This window comes from Biomphalaria glabrata, chromosome 5 (assembly GCF_947242115.1).
Source record: "Biomphalaria glabrata chromosome 5, xgBioGlab47.1, whole genome shotgun sequence".
Taxonomy (NCBI): domain Eukaryota; kingdom Metazoa; phylum Mollusca; class Gastropoda; family Planorbidae; genus Biomphalaria; species Biomphalaria glabrata.
Genome location: NC_074715.1, coordinates 42,814,413 through 42,827,790, shown reverse-complemented (window position 1 = coordinate 42,827,790; position 13,378 = coordinate 42,814,413). Strand labels below are relative to the sequence as shown.

Below are 13,378 nucleotides of genomic sequence, written 5' to 3'. Positions count from 1 at the left end.
TATAGAGTCCCTAATCGCTTCTCCAAAGTTGCACAAACACTCCTAGTATTCTCTGGAATAACATGTCAGGAAACGTCACATCCTGTCTTTATTTATACACGTAGATTCCAGAAAACACTCGCTGCAGTGTCATCAAGTCGGGGTCACACGTAGTGACCTTTATCTGTCACTGTTCATTAGTAACTGTCCCCCTACTTAGATCTGTTCGTCCCCTGGAACAACACGTGTGGACACGTCACATCCTGTCTTTGTTTGTACATGTAGATTCCAGGGAACACTAGCTGCTGTGTCATCTCGCCGGGGTCATACGTTGACCTCTACCTATCACTGTTCATTTGTAACAATACACACATAGATCTAAGCCTGGGCTAAATCGTGCATACTACTTTAGATAACATTTCGTCCAGAATCTAGAGTATATAGATCTAGATCTTGGTTGATCAATTATAGATCTAGACTAATCTAGAGCCAGTTAGTCACTGGATATTCAATAGAATAGTTTCTAGAATAAAATCTATCGTCCCGGGCTCATACAATAGTCCCACTCTACCCGCTCCCCCCCCCCCCCTTTTCGTCCTGTTGGAGGTTTGGGCTAGGATATACTTGATATAGAATACAGATCGAGATATATTCATATTAAAGATTCTATATGGACTTAATATAGAGTATTCAGTATAGATCTAGATCTAGATTATTTTCAGAATTTGAAGGAACATCCGAATCATCGTGATCATGACAAAACATATAGATCTAAAACATTTTTATAAATACATGGATTAGTCTATAGTGGACTTACAATTATAGAAGATCTAGCACTAGCTAGATCTATTCTATTTATAAGACTGAGCTATTCAGGCGATTGTATTTTTTTTTATATCTAATCTAGATCTTGATTATTCTAGATCTAGATTATCTAGCTTTGACAAAACTTCTAACCTAGATTAGATCCTCGACTGTCCATTGTAAATAGATCTAATTGTAATTGTAAACTATTAGTATTAGACTAGGAAAAAAAAAACAAGGAAAAGCGAAACAATTCTTTACCTGTAACTGACAGCGTAACCTGAGCAGGTACTATAGTGTCTAAAGTCTAAAGTAACTAATAAGGTAGCTCTAGACTGAGTAGACTCTGATTTTCTTGATCTAGATCTAGAATCTATAGTCTAGACAGGACTAGACTAGACTTTGACTCCTAGATCTAGATTTAGTATTAAACTCCACACTTCTGGACACCAGTTAATGTGTTGCGGTACACCTGTGCCAATGTGATGACACACAGAAGGACGTCGCAGGCAGCACACGGTAGAATGGCTTCCACGCTAGTTCACGGCCGAGGTAAGGGAGGAGATTCCCGTGTTAACAATCTACACACACACACACACGTCTAGCTTCACTTTGGTTCTAGTTCTAGCTTTGAACAAAACGGTAAGTGATATCAAATAAAATAAATGAAAAACAACACCACACCAGAATATTGTGTGAAATATAATCCAGTTGGCCAAGATCTAGAAACAGAATTCAACAAAAAATAAAAATAGATCTAGATCTACATCAAACAGTACGTCTGCACGGCGCAGAGGGGAGAAACAAAAAAAAAAAAAAGGTCCACACACCACAAATCCACGAGGAGAGAGAGAGAGAGGCGAACAAAACACAACAAAAACAGATCGTGTGAAAATAGTTGAGCCAATGGAAAGCTTTAGCTCAATTCAAAATGTTCACTCGCGCTGCCTTCGTGTGTTTTACGCCAGTCTGGACTGTGTGCGTGCGGGCGAGCAATGCCTAGGTGAGGAAAGGGGGGGGGGGAGCTTGCAAGCAAACGAAACGGTTCGATCGCTCTGTAGACTTGGCAGCATCAATAATAGTGTGCGTTGTCTACCCGCCCCCCCCCCCCTTTTTCCTTTTTTACCCTTCCCTATTAAGTGCTGTAGTTTACAGTTTAGTAACGGTGTTTTTTTGTTTGTATGAAGGCTTTTGGCTTAAAGTCTGAAATTAACTTTTTCAAACAAAAAAAGTTAGTCTTTATAATTACACCAAGATAGTCCCGTCTTTCAACCCTCGTGTCTACATCACGTGTCGTCCTGTAGGAGGTTAGGGCCTGGATATTAAAGTGATATTTTTTTTAAAATACAAAACTTGTAACTTATGATCTTATCAACTCACTCTGGATGGAACCGTGTACACGTCCGTTCTCCCATTTCTCATTCTCGGATCAATTTGAAACCGTGCACAAGTATTCAATGTCGATAACAACAAATGAATAAATAAAAAAAAAAAGAAAAACAATTAGTAAGTCAATTAGACCAGGGGTGGGCAAATTGCAGGACACATGCTGCCCGCCGGTGTGTTTTATGCGGCCCGCGGACACCTACAGAAATATGGTGTGCCCACTGTATATACATATAAAAATGCAAATATATTAAAAATAATTATAAATATCTATATATATAAATTATTGAAACTGTCTCATTATAAAAAGTTGCAAGTAAAAGAAGATTAAGCTAATTGACTATACTTCATTACACTCAGTCGAAGACATAATCTCAGGCCAGTATTTATTCAATGCTATGAAGAACTGTGTTGAGTTTTGGGTATGCTTGAAACAAAATAGCAAGTGTAACAACTGATGGAGAACTTTTTCGACCTGAAAGAGAAGTTCCTGTCAGTTCTTTCACTGGAGTTTAATGGTTGCCAGAAGCTGTGTTTCCACACTAAAAAAAACTTTGCTGCTAAACTTTCACATTATTTGGGTAAACATACATTTGTGAACAAATTTTTGTGTGTGGAAACTAAACAAGTGTATTCAAAGGTTGGTGTTGACTGACTGTAAATTGACAGCAGTCACAAGGATAACAACTAGTATACGAGAGTAAACGGTTAAATACTTCACATTAAGTACAACTGTACATTAGGGGTTCAAGGTTGTGATGTAAAAAGACAATGGCAAAACTTACACACAAAAAAACTCGTAAAATTGGTTTCAGAAATTGCTAACTCTTGTAATTCTTCAATTAGGAGTGCGAAAACAAAATATCACACAATATAAATATTGAATTAAAAGACATTATACACAGATAGCTAACGCATTTTTCTACGTTGTAAATAAATAAATAAATAAATAAATACATTATATGTGCGGCCCCCCTCATTCCCAAAATTTTTTTAATGCGACCCTCGATACAAAAAGGTTGTCAACATCTGAAATAGACGTATTTAATTCATTGTAATTCATTGTGATTTATATAAAGACTTTAGGCCTTAGGGCCTACCGAGGAAAGGGGAGATAAGCCTCGTGTAGAGAATTTGGTCGTTCGCCCAAAAAAATTGACTATAAAACCATCTATTTTTAGTAGGTACTTTAGTACTTGGATAGCTAAGTGGCTAACGCGTCGTCCCTCCAACATGGAAGTTTGAGCTTTTGTAAAAGGCAGCACGGACACCCCTTCCAATCGGTCCACAAATGTGATTGGACCATAGAATATAGGTCCGGGATAAACTTGCTACAAACAAAAACAATAAAATATCTCCAATCGCATATATTTCTTATTGTAAGTCTAGATCTATTAAAAATCAATTACACGATCGATTCAAAATAATCGATGTCATTTCACTCAATACAACCTTTTTTTTTCTTTCAAGATATTCTTTAAATATTTCACTTGTTTAACAAACTATTGATAACTATACACGATACTTGTGGTTTCGACCAAATTTCAAGCTACAAATATTTTGAACACTAAGAAACAAAACGCGCATTTTTATTACTTCTGTATAATTGTAAAGGCAAATTTATTGGTTTTGGGGGGTATTTTTAAAATACTAATTTAAAAAAAAAGACAAAAAAAAAAAAGATTTTAGCCTTTTTCAATTCAGTCATTATGCAACTTTCAAACACAAGCCATACACACACGCACTTCGCACAGATACACACACGACATAATTACGATTTATTTGAAGGAACACGACTTTATTTATTTGTGTGTTGGACAATTTAATTGTATGTTTTCTATTGAGCTACTCAACATGTTTTCTACCAATAGTTTGTGCCAGGACTTGGGACACACAATGGCTTAAAAATTTTTTTTTTATTTATTTAAAGTAAGAAGTTGTTGACCTGTATTGTTATATTTTTTAAACCGCACCAAAAGACCCAAAGTTTGCCATGTAAAAACTTTGACATTACTGACCAGTCCAACCAGAAATGCTGATCAATCATTTCATTGCGACAAGTCACAGGCAGTCATGACTCTTGTCAGTTTAGATTGAAGAGTTGTCAAAATTTAAAGTCATCGAAAATACGTTCCTTCAGTATCATTTGGTTTTGTTTTGGTAATATAATAATAAATAATATAATAAAATCCTCAATTTTCATAGACATCACAGTATTACTATATCACAAAAAAGGAACTTTAAAAAAAAAAGTCCAAATATGAGAACCTAAACTTTACGTCTATGAAAGCTAACTAAAATACCGGTAATAATATACCCAATTGTGATAATAGCCCAGAAGACAGTGACGACATAGCAGACACCTTCGAGGCCCTAAACATCCATAAGAAAATCCGGGTTGCCTTCAACAGAGCGGTACTATTGCAGACCTGCCAAGTCACCAGAAAGTCCTCAGTGGACACTGTAAAAGAGGATTCAATAGGCCTCTAACTGCTAGTTAAATTATATGTCTTTGTTTATTTGTTTGTTTAATTACTGTTCACTTTGTTCAAGACAAAAATATTTATATTAGGCTACACTAGTGTACAAAAAGGAATTTGGCGCGATAAGTTGAGATTCATTTGTTCCGTGATTTTCAGGTTAGGTTTTATATAACGAAGATAACGTCATGATAAACACAAAGACTAGGTTTAGTAATGGAAGAAGAAAACATTACAAATGTTAGCGTCTTTAGAAACAAAGTTTTGTACACTAAATAGGTTTTAGACTTAAACATTTAGTTGAGCGACGACAGAGACCGATTCTCTTCCTTATCTGTTCAATGTTTCTGAGATGACATCGCTCTTGATCGTCTCATTGTCGGCACTCGAATGTGTTCAACTGCTAGTTAGAAGTTTGGTTGTTACCTTTATTTTGAACACAGCCTACTCAAGACACAGCGCAAAGATGCCAACATTTATCAGTTTCACTTTCTGCATAATACAAAGACATGCGAGACAAGGGAGTTCACAGTTGGAGGGGCGGTGGCTGAGTGGTAAATCGCTTGGCCGGGTTCGAATACTGGTGAATACTCGGATTTTTAATTTCGGGATCTTTGGGCGTCTCTGAGTTGGGGGAAAGTAAAGGCGGTTGGTCTTTATACAGGACACAGAAGCAATTGACCTTTACATCCTCTGTCTTCAAGTTTTTAAAAGGTCTGAATGAGGAACTTTTAAAAACTTGACTACGTTAATGTACTCAATATAATGAATTCTATACAGTTTTACAGTCGTGTCTACTTTCTTTGTAATTTAGGCCATCTAATCCCTCTCGTCCATAAAAGTGCAGAATTGAAACAAAGAATAGGTTGGGGAAGTCTGTATAGTTAAAACTGTATTTTTTTTAAACAAATGTTAAAAATACATTTATAAAGAAGAAAAGTTCAAGGACGTTTTAAATTATTAGAACTGTTTATTTTTTTTATTTTTTTTACACATTTTCAAAACACATTTAAAAAAAGAAGCGTTAACAATGCATGTAAACAAAAGGCTGCCTTGAAATAGAACAGTAATCAAAATATGTCTTGGCATAAAATAGCAACACTACATCAATGCCAGTCCAAGTTATAATACGCACATTAATTACCAGTTATCGATTCGTTGTATCAAGCAAGCCTACGGGAGCAAACTTGTCACGGCTTAATGGATGACTTGTGTTCGGTCTAAGTAGCCAGCCTACACGACACTCGTTGCCAACACCGATACTATCTAAGTCAGGACATAAAAGTTGTTTGTCCAGACAGGCCAGTTTTGGTCAACTCACGTTCTGCTCTGAAAGCAGGAGGAAAGTCACCATTTGTTATTGTTATTATTACTATTTTTTTCCCAATATTCAGAATTTTATCGTCACATCAACGACGTGTAGAAATCATCAATGTCAAGGACATTTGTGAGTCTCTTCCCCCCCCCCCCGACCCCCGTTGACAAGCTAGGGAATCTTTGAGAGAGCTGTAAGCTCAACCAGCGGGGCCCGAGGTATAGGACTAGTACCAAGCTATAACTTGTAATCTGAGCTCCATAAATGCCTTCTCGTGGCGTCTAGAGCACAAGCTTCGTCATAGAAATAAAGTGCAGGCCCATAAAGAAGAGATCGTGCAGATACTAAAGCGTGAGAGACATTCGAGGCACCTGGACAATGTTGACTTGTAATGGGTTTGATAGTCATCAAATCAATGAACGATGCTCTCGAGACCGTTCAAATGCAAAAAAAAAAAAAAAGGTAAAGTTCCTTTGGCAGAGACTTATTGAAATACTTTTACAAGACTGGATTTAAGTCAATGACGTCGCGGGCGCCTCTGGCATAGATTAAGATTATATGTGTGTAGTTGTGCGTTGTTATTTGTATGTTGAAAAGACGTCTTTTAATTTAACACTTTTAAATTGGTAACATTGGTAATGTCGTTTTACTTGATCGAAACTCAAATATTGATCTTTGGCCACCTGCAATCACAACATAACTTTTGTTCATTGAAAAAAAAAAACGCCTTTACAGCATGTATGTCCAGTCGCCTCCCCTCACAGGGTCAGAGAGTCCTTTTACTATTTCTATGTTGACACCTAGGTAGTTGAAGACATACCCATGCGTGGACAGTGAAAGACACAGTGGAATGCACCTATAATGGTGAGTGGGACCCTGATCTTGGACACATTGTAACCCAACTTGGACCTTACGTCATCCTATTAGTGCTCCCTTTATAAAAAAAAAGTCTCAAACGGACGCCACCTGGTGGACAGCATCCATCACCCAAGTGCTGCAACTCCACAGCCAGCAATTAATCTTACATTTACTCTCACTGGTAAAAAACAACTACATCTCCATCGACACATTTTAACGGAACACACATGAACACTCCCATTGTCTCCAGTGCATACAACACAACAGCATTACTGCTGTTTTACGATAAATAAATAATGAGAACTCTTGTAGCTTGGTGAATGGAACAAAATGAGAAGCAATCTATCTGATTAGAATTAAGCTTTGATTGAAGTACAGGGTAGTTTCAGAGAGAGAGAGAGAGAGAGAGAAGGGGCTGGGCGGTGCGCAATGAAAGAAACAAGATGTGCAATGATGTGCAATAAACAAACAGAAATGTCAATAAACACTCCATTTTTTTCTACAATTCCTCTTATTGGCATGCAAACTTTTCATGGGTTCAAACCAGAATCTTGGTGGAACCTGGACACTGGGTGGAACCTGGACACTGGGTGGAACCTGGACAGTTGACGAGGATTTCGATCAATTTTCCTATAAATTTAAGATTTTGACTTTTTAAAAAAAATAAGATAACTACCTATTTAGCCATTTAGTGAAAACCGTTTGACCGTTATAATGGTTTAAAATATATTTATCTTAAAATTAGATTTGGATTGAACCGAGACCAATCGTCACAGAAGGCCTGAACACTGATTTGCAACGTCACAGCCTATGGTTAGTGGAGACCAATCACACGTTGCCAAGTCACAGGTTTCCACTGCCCACGTGCTCCGACGTATTGAGGCTTTCTACAATGATTGGTCTCGACTGAACACGGCTTAACGGGAATTCCCACACTTACTCAAATGTTTCTTTGTATTCAGTAGAGTTGAAATAATATAAACTTAAAAAAATTATTTTAAACAACGCACTCAAAAGTAGAAAATACTTTTTTGGCTAGGTCACAAAACACATTTAGCCCCAAACATTTTGGTAGTGAAAAAACCCCACAAAGAGTTGGCGTTTAGTATGAGTTTTACGCGGGGTGTTTATGGCCTAGGTCGAAACTATTTTATAGTATTTTTGTAGGAAGAAAAGTCAACAAGAAATGTGCTTTTATCTTTGCGTCTTTCTGAGAATGATATTAGGCTGTGATCATTGCGTATTGGGCCAATCTATCATATGAACACATGGGGAGGAGAGCTATCCGGGAATGAAGGGCTTGTTCTGCGATCGTATTTCACTAAACATAAAAATGTGTTACTTTTAAAGTGATACAATGAACTGGTTTAACATTCTCTAAAATTGTCATTTTAATTGGAGGAAACGAAAAAGCGATATTGTTTTTGTTTGCTGTTGTACAGTTGTAGTTTAAACAGAATATCTCAAAGAGCTATTTCTAGACGGCAAATGTCAACCTCTTTATACTTGTGAGTCTTGAGTTGGTCAATGGACAGATGGTCGTTTTATCGTAAAAATATCTGACATGTACATGACGTGTCGATGACATGTGAATGACACATTCGTTGTTACCGTGCAAGCACAACTTAAGCGTGGCGACCACTCATATTCAAGTCAGACACCTCGGACACGGTCAGAAACTACGACCCACCATTTCTACCCCTCTTCATCAACTGGACATGAATAATTTGTCAGATCAATCTGGCAGACGTGGCAACTAATCCTCCAAGGCCGATAGGTGTCAATTTCCCGCCATCTAGCGGTATCCCAGAATCCTGCTTTTTCCGCTATTCGCACAGCCAGAACACTATTGATCACCCCCCCCCCCCCAATGTCCTACTGCAGCGTTCTTAAATGACTATGAAATAATGTTACATTAAATTTGAACAGGAGTCAAAACAAAAGCCTATGTGAGTAAAATGGTGAGAAAAACAAAATGAGGAAAGGAAGTGACGTCAAACACCACACCTCAAACAGTCCCCATAGAGGGGAAGTAACAAATACAAAGTTATTTACCTCTATTCAGAGCGCTGTCAACTGTTTCCACCAGAGAAAGATGGAGTTCTTTAATGATATTGATTAAATTAAAGTTTTGACTTTCAGACAATCGAAACTAACGCTCTGTTTTCTTTTGGTTTTGTTTTTGGTCTGATTACGTGATCACATTAATTTTTCGATGAGCATGTCTGAATATTCATCATTTACATGCATCTTCACATTTAAAAACAGACTTAAGTAATTGTACCTTAGCTGACTTATTGACCCATCTATAGCGTGAAATATACTTGTTTGTATCCACTGTGATCTAGATGTAGCACTATTCTTGTGATGGAAAATTGAACAGGCCATTGAATAATGTATGGGTCTCGGCTGAACGAAATTTCGCTTGGGTCTTCAGATAGTACGAGATTTACTTTCAAAACATCGGTATTTAAGTTCACATTTTAATTAAATCATTTCAGGATGCTCATTACATTTATATATATATATATATATATATATATATAGTGCAAATATCCTTTTTTTTTTGTTAGGGAACGTGTATAGTTAAAAAAACAATGAGAGAGAGAGAGTGAGAGAGAGTCGATAGAGAGAGAGAGAGAGAGAGTGAGAGAGAGAGTCGATATATATAGAGAGAAAGAGTCGAGAGAGAGTAAGAGAGAGAGAGTGAAAGAGAGAAAGAGAGTCGATAGAGAGAGTGAGAGAGAGAGAGTCGATATATATAGAGAGAAAGAGTCGAGTGAGAGAGAGTCGAGAGAGAGAGTGAGAGTCGATAGAGAGAGAATGAGAGTCGATAGAGAGAGAGAGAGAGTCGATAGAGAGAGAGAGAGAGAATCGATAGAGAGAGAGTGAGAGAGAGTCAAGAGAGAGAGTCGAGATAGAGAGAGAGAGTCGATAGAGAGAGTGAGAGAGAGAGAGAGTCGATAGAGAGAGAGAGAGTCGATAGAGAGAGAGAGAGAGTCGATAGAGAGTCGATAGAGAGAGAGTCGAGAGAGAGAGTCGATAGAGAGAGAGTCGAGAGAGAGAGTCGATAGAGAGAGAGTCGATAGAGAGAGAGAGAGGGTCGAGAGAGAGTCGATAGAGAGAGAGTCGATAGAGAGAGTCGATAGAGAGAGTCAATAGAGAGAGAGAGAGAGTCGATAGAGAGAGTCAATAGAGAGAGAGAGAGTCGATAGAGAGAGTCAATAGAGAGAGAGAGAGTCGAGAGAGAGGGTCGAGAGAGAGGGTCGAGAGAGAGTCGATAGAGAGAGAGTCGATAGAGAGAGTCGATAGAGAGAGTCAATAGAGAGAGAGAGAGTCGATAGAGAGAGTCAATAGAGAGAGAGAGAGTCGATAGAGAGAGAGTGAGAGAGAGAGGGTCGAGAGAGAGTCGATAGAGAGAGAGTCGAGAGAGAGAGTCGATAGAGAGAGTCAATAGAGAGAGAGAGAGTCGATAGAGAGAGAGTCGATAGAGAGAGAGTGAGAGAGAGAGGGTCGAGAGAGAGTCAATAGAGAGAGAGTCGAGAGAGAGAGTCAATAGAGAGAGAGAGTCGATAGAGAGAGAGTCGAGAGAGAGAGTCGAGAGAGAGAGTCGATAGAGAGAGTCGATAGAGAGAGAGTCGAGAGAGAGAGAGTCGATAGAGAGAGAGTCGATAGAGAGAGTCAATAGAGAGAGAGAGAGTCGATAGAGAGAGTCAATAGAGAGAGAGAGAGAGTCGATAGAGAGAGTCAATAGAGAGAGAGAGTCGATAGAGAGAGAGTCGAGAGAGAGAGTCGATAGAGAGAGAGTCGAGAGAGAGAGTCGATAGAGAGAGAGTCGAGAGAGAGAGTCGATAGAGAGAGTCAATTGAGAGAGAGAGAGTCGATAGAGAGAGAGTCGAGAGAGAGAGTCGATAGAGAGAGAGTCGAGAGAGAGAGTCGATAGAGAGAGTCAATAGAGAGAGAGAGTCGATAGAGAGAGAGAGTCGAGAGAGAGAGTCGATAGAGAGAGTCAATAGAGAGAGAGTCGAGAGAGAGAGTCGATAGAGAGAGTCAATAGAGAGAGAGAGAGAGAGTCGATAGAGAGAGTCAATAGAGAGAGAGAGAGAGAGTCGATAGAGAGAGAGTGAGAGAGAGAGGGTCGAGAGAGAGTCGATAGAGAGAGTCAATAGAGAGAGAGAGAGTCGATAGAGAGAGTCGATAGAGAGAGTCAATAGAGAGAGAGAGAGAGTCGATAGAGAGAGTCAATAGAGAGAGAGAGAGTCGATAGAGAGAGAGTCGATAGAGAGAGTCGATAGAGAGAGTCAATAGAGAGAGAGAGAGTCGATAGAGAGAGTCAATAGAGAGAGAGAGAGTCGATAGAGAGAGAGTGAGAGAGAGAGGGTCGAGAGAGAGTCGATAGAGAGAGAGTCGAGAGAGAGAGTCGATAGAGAGAGTCAATAGAGAGAGAGAGTCGATAGAGAGAGAGTCGATAGAGAGAGAGTGAGAGAGAGAGGGTCGAGAGAGAGTCGATAGAGAGAGAGTCGAGAGAGAGAGAGTCGATAGAGAGAGTCAATAGAGAGAGAGAGAGTCGATAGAGAGAGAGTCGAGAGAGAGAGTCGATAGAGAGAGTCAATAGAGAGAGAGTCGAGAGAGAGAGTCGATAGAGAGAGTCAATAAAGAGAGAGAGAGTCGATAGAGAGAGTCAATAGAGAGAGAGAGAGTCGATAGAGAGAGAGTGAGAGAGAGAGGGTCGAGAGAGAGTCGATAGAGAGAGAGTCGAGAGAGAGAGTCGATAGAGAGAGTCAATAAAGAGAGAGTGAGAGGGAGAGAGTCGAGAGAGAGAGAGTCGAGAGAGAGAGAGAGAGTCGATAGAGAGAGTCAATAGAGAGAGAGAGTCGATAGAGAGAGAGTGAGAGAGAGAGGGTCGAGAGAGAGTCGATAAAGAGAGAGTCGAGAGAGAGAGAGTCGATAGAGAGAGTCAATAAAGAGAGAGTGAGAGGGAGAGAGTCGAGAGAGAGAGAGTCGAGAGAGAGAGAGAGAGTCGATAGAGAGAGTCGATAGAGAGAGAGTGAGAGAGAGAGAGAGAGTTGAGAGAGAGAGAGAGTCGAGAGAGAGAGAAAGAAACAATAGAGAGAGAGTCAAGAGAGAGAGAGTCAATAGAGAGAGTCGATAGAGACAGTCGAGAGAGAGAGTCGATAGAGAGAGAGTGAGAGAGAGAGTAGAGAGAGAGAGTCGAGAGAGAGAGAAACAATAGAGAGTCAAGAGAGAGAGTCGATAGAAAGAGAGTGAGAGAGAGAGTCGAGAGAGAGAGAGAGAGAGAGTCGAGAGAGAGAGAAACAATAGAGAGTCAAGAGAGAGAGTCAATAGAGAATAGAGAGAGAGAGAGTCGATAGAGAGAGAGTCGATAGAAAGAGAGAGAGAGAGAGAGAGGGAGAATCGATAGAGAGAGAGAGAGAGAGGGAGAATCAATAGAGATTCGAGAGAGAGAGAGAGAGAGAGAGAGAGATAGAGAAAGAGAGAAGTACAAATAAGGAACTAGGATCTAAAAGACATTTGTAGCAGTGAGACACAGATACTTAAGTCTCAATGCGGTCTACATCAGTCATGACTTTACTTCGACATGAGTTCAGAGATTGATGAGTAGCCCCCCCCCCCCCAATACATCTTGATGACACAGGCGATGGGAAGAGGTCAAAGGTTAAAGGGTGACCTATACCATTGCCTATATTTGTCGTATACATCTTTAGAGCTTTTTGATAATGGAAAAAAAAAAAAGAAAAGCAATGCCCCCCTGGGTCAGAGATTTGTGACCCGGAAATAAGTCACACGATGTTCATTTACATACATTTAGATAGATAGTACTTCCGGTTGAAAGTGTGCCCAGAAACCACTTGAGAAAGCTAATGCAGTGAGTGATGTGTTCTTTCAAGGCTAGCGATCCTACAGTGCCCAGGACTAAATACTTCTAGTTTACCCGTAACACAAAGACTTGAACACATTCAGCAGCTAGACCTAATGCTATGTCTGCAGTGACATTTTAGACTAATTTAGACTCATTTCGCGTTATATACATCGCAGAACGTCTTACCACCTGAGTACAAGTTTGATATGTCAAAACATAGTTTACATTAACATGATATTAAGAAAGCGTTGCGAGAAACTAAACAATGAAAAACTATAAATGTTTTTTGTTTTGTTTTAAAGGGAATATCTAAACAATTTAATTACGTTTTTTGATTCCGTAAGGCTGTTTTTTGGCAAAAGTGGTAATGGCTATTAGCACTGCACAATCTATAAAATGCTTCCTAATTGCATTCGTCTCAAACAACCTCTGACAACCAGTCCAACTCTTAACCTTCTCGTGTGGCTCAGATATTGGGTCTATCAGAACTGTTTTCACTGACAGGAGAAGGGGCAAATGCGAGTAACTGGCGCTTAAAACAGTAAGCTTCTGGCAGGAGGGACTCGTTTGCCATTGCTGGCTTCACGCCTAGGGGAGGGAAAACTCTGAATTCAAACCTCTGCTGGCTTACCCAAACAAGAGTAAGGCTTCGAGAGTCAACCCTAAGGAAAAATC

General features: G+C 39.4%; 1 protein-coding gene across 2 annotated transcripts in view; it reads right to left on the bottom strand.

Moving 5' to 3' along the window:
* LOC106059564 (neurocalcin) overlaps positions 1–13,378 on the bottom strand; it is a 116,517-nt gene that overhangs the window by 46,349 nt on the left and 56,790 nt on the right. Inside the window, exon 1 of one of the 2 annotated variants that reach the window (XM_013217217.2) lies at positions 1,045–1,617. The exons of the other annotated variant lie outside the window; for it this stretch is intronic. The gene's annotated coding sequence lies outside the window, so the exon portion shown is untranslated. Of the gene's footprint in view, positions 1–1,044; positions 1,618–13,378 lie in introns of those variants that run through there. 2 annotated transcript variants of the gene reach the window in all.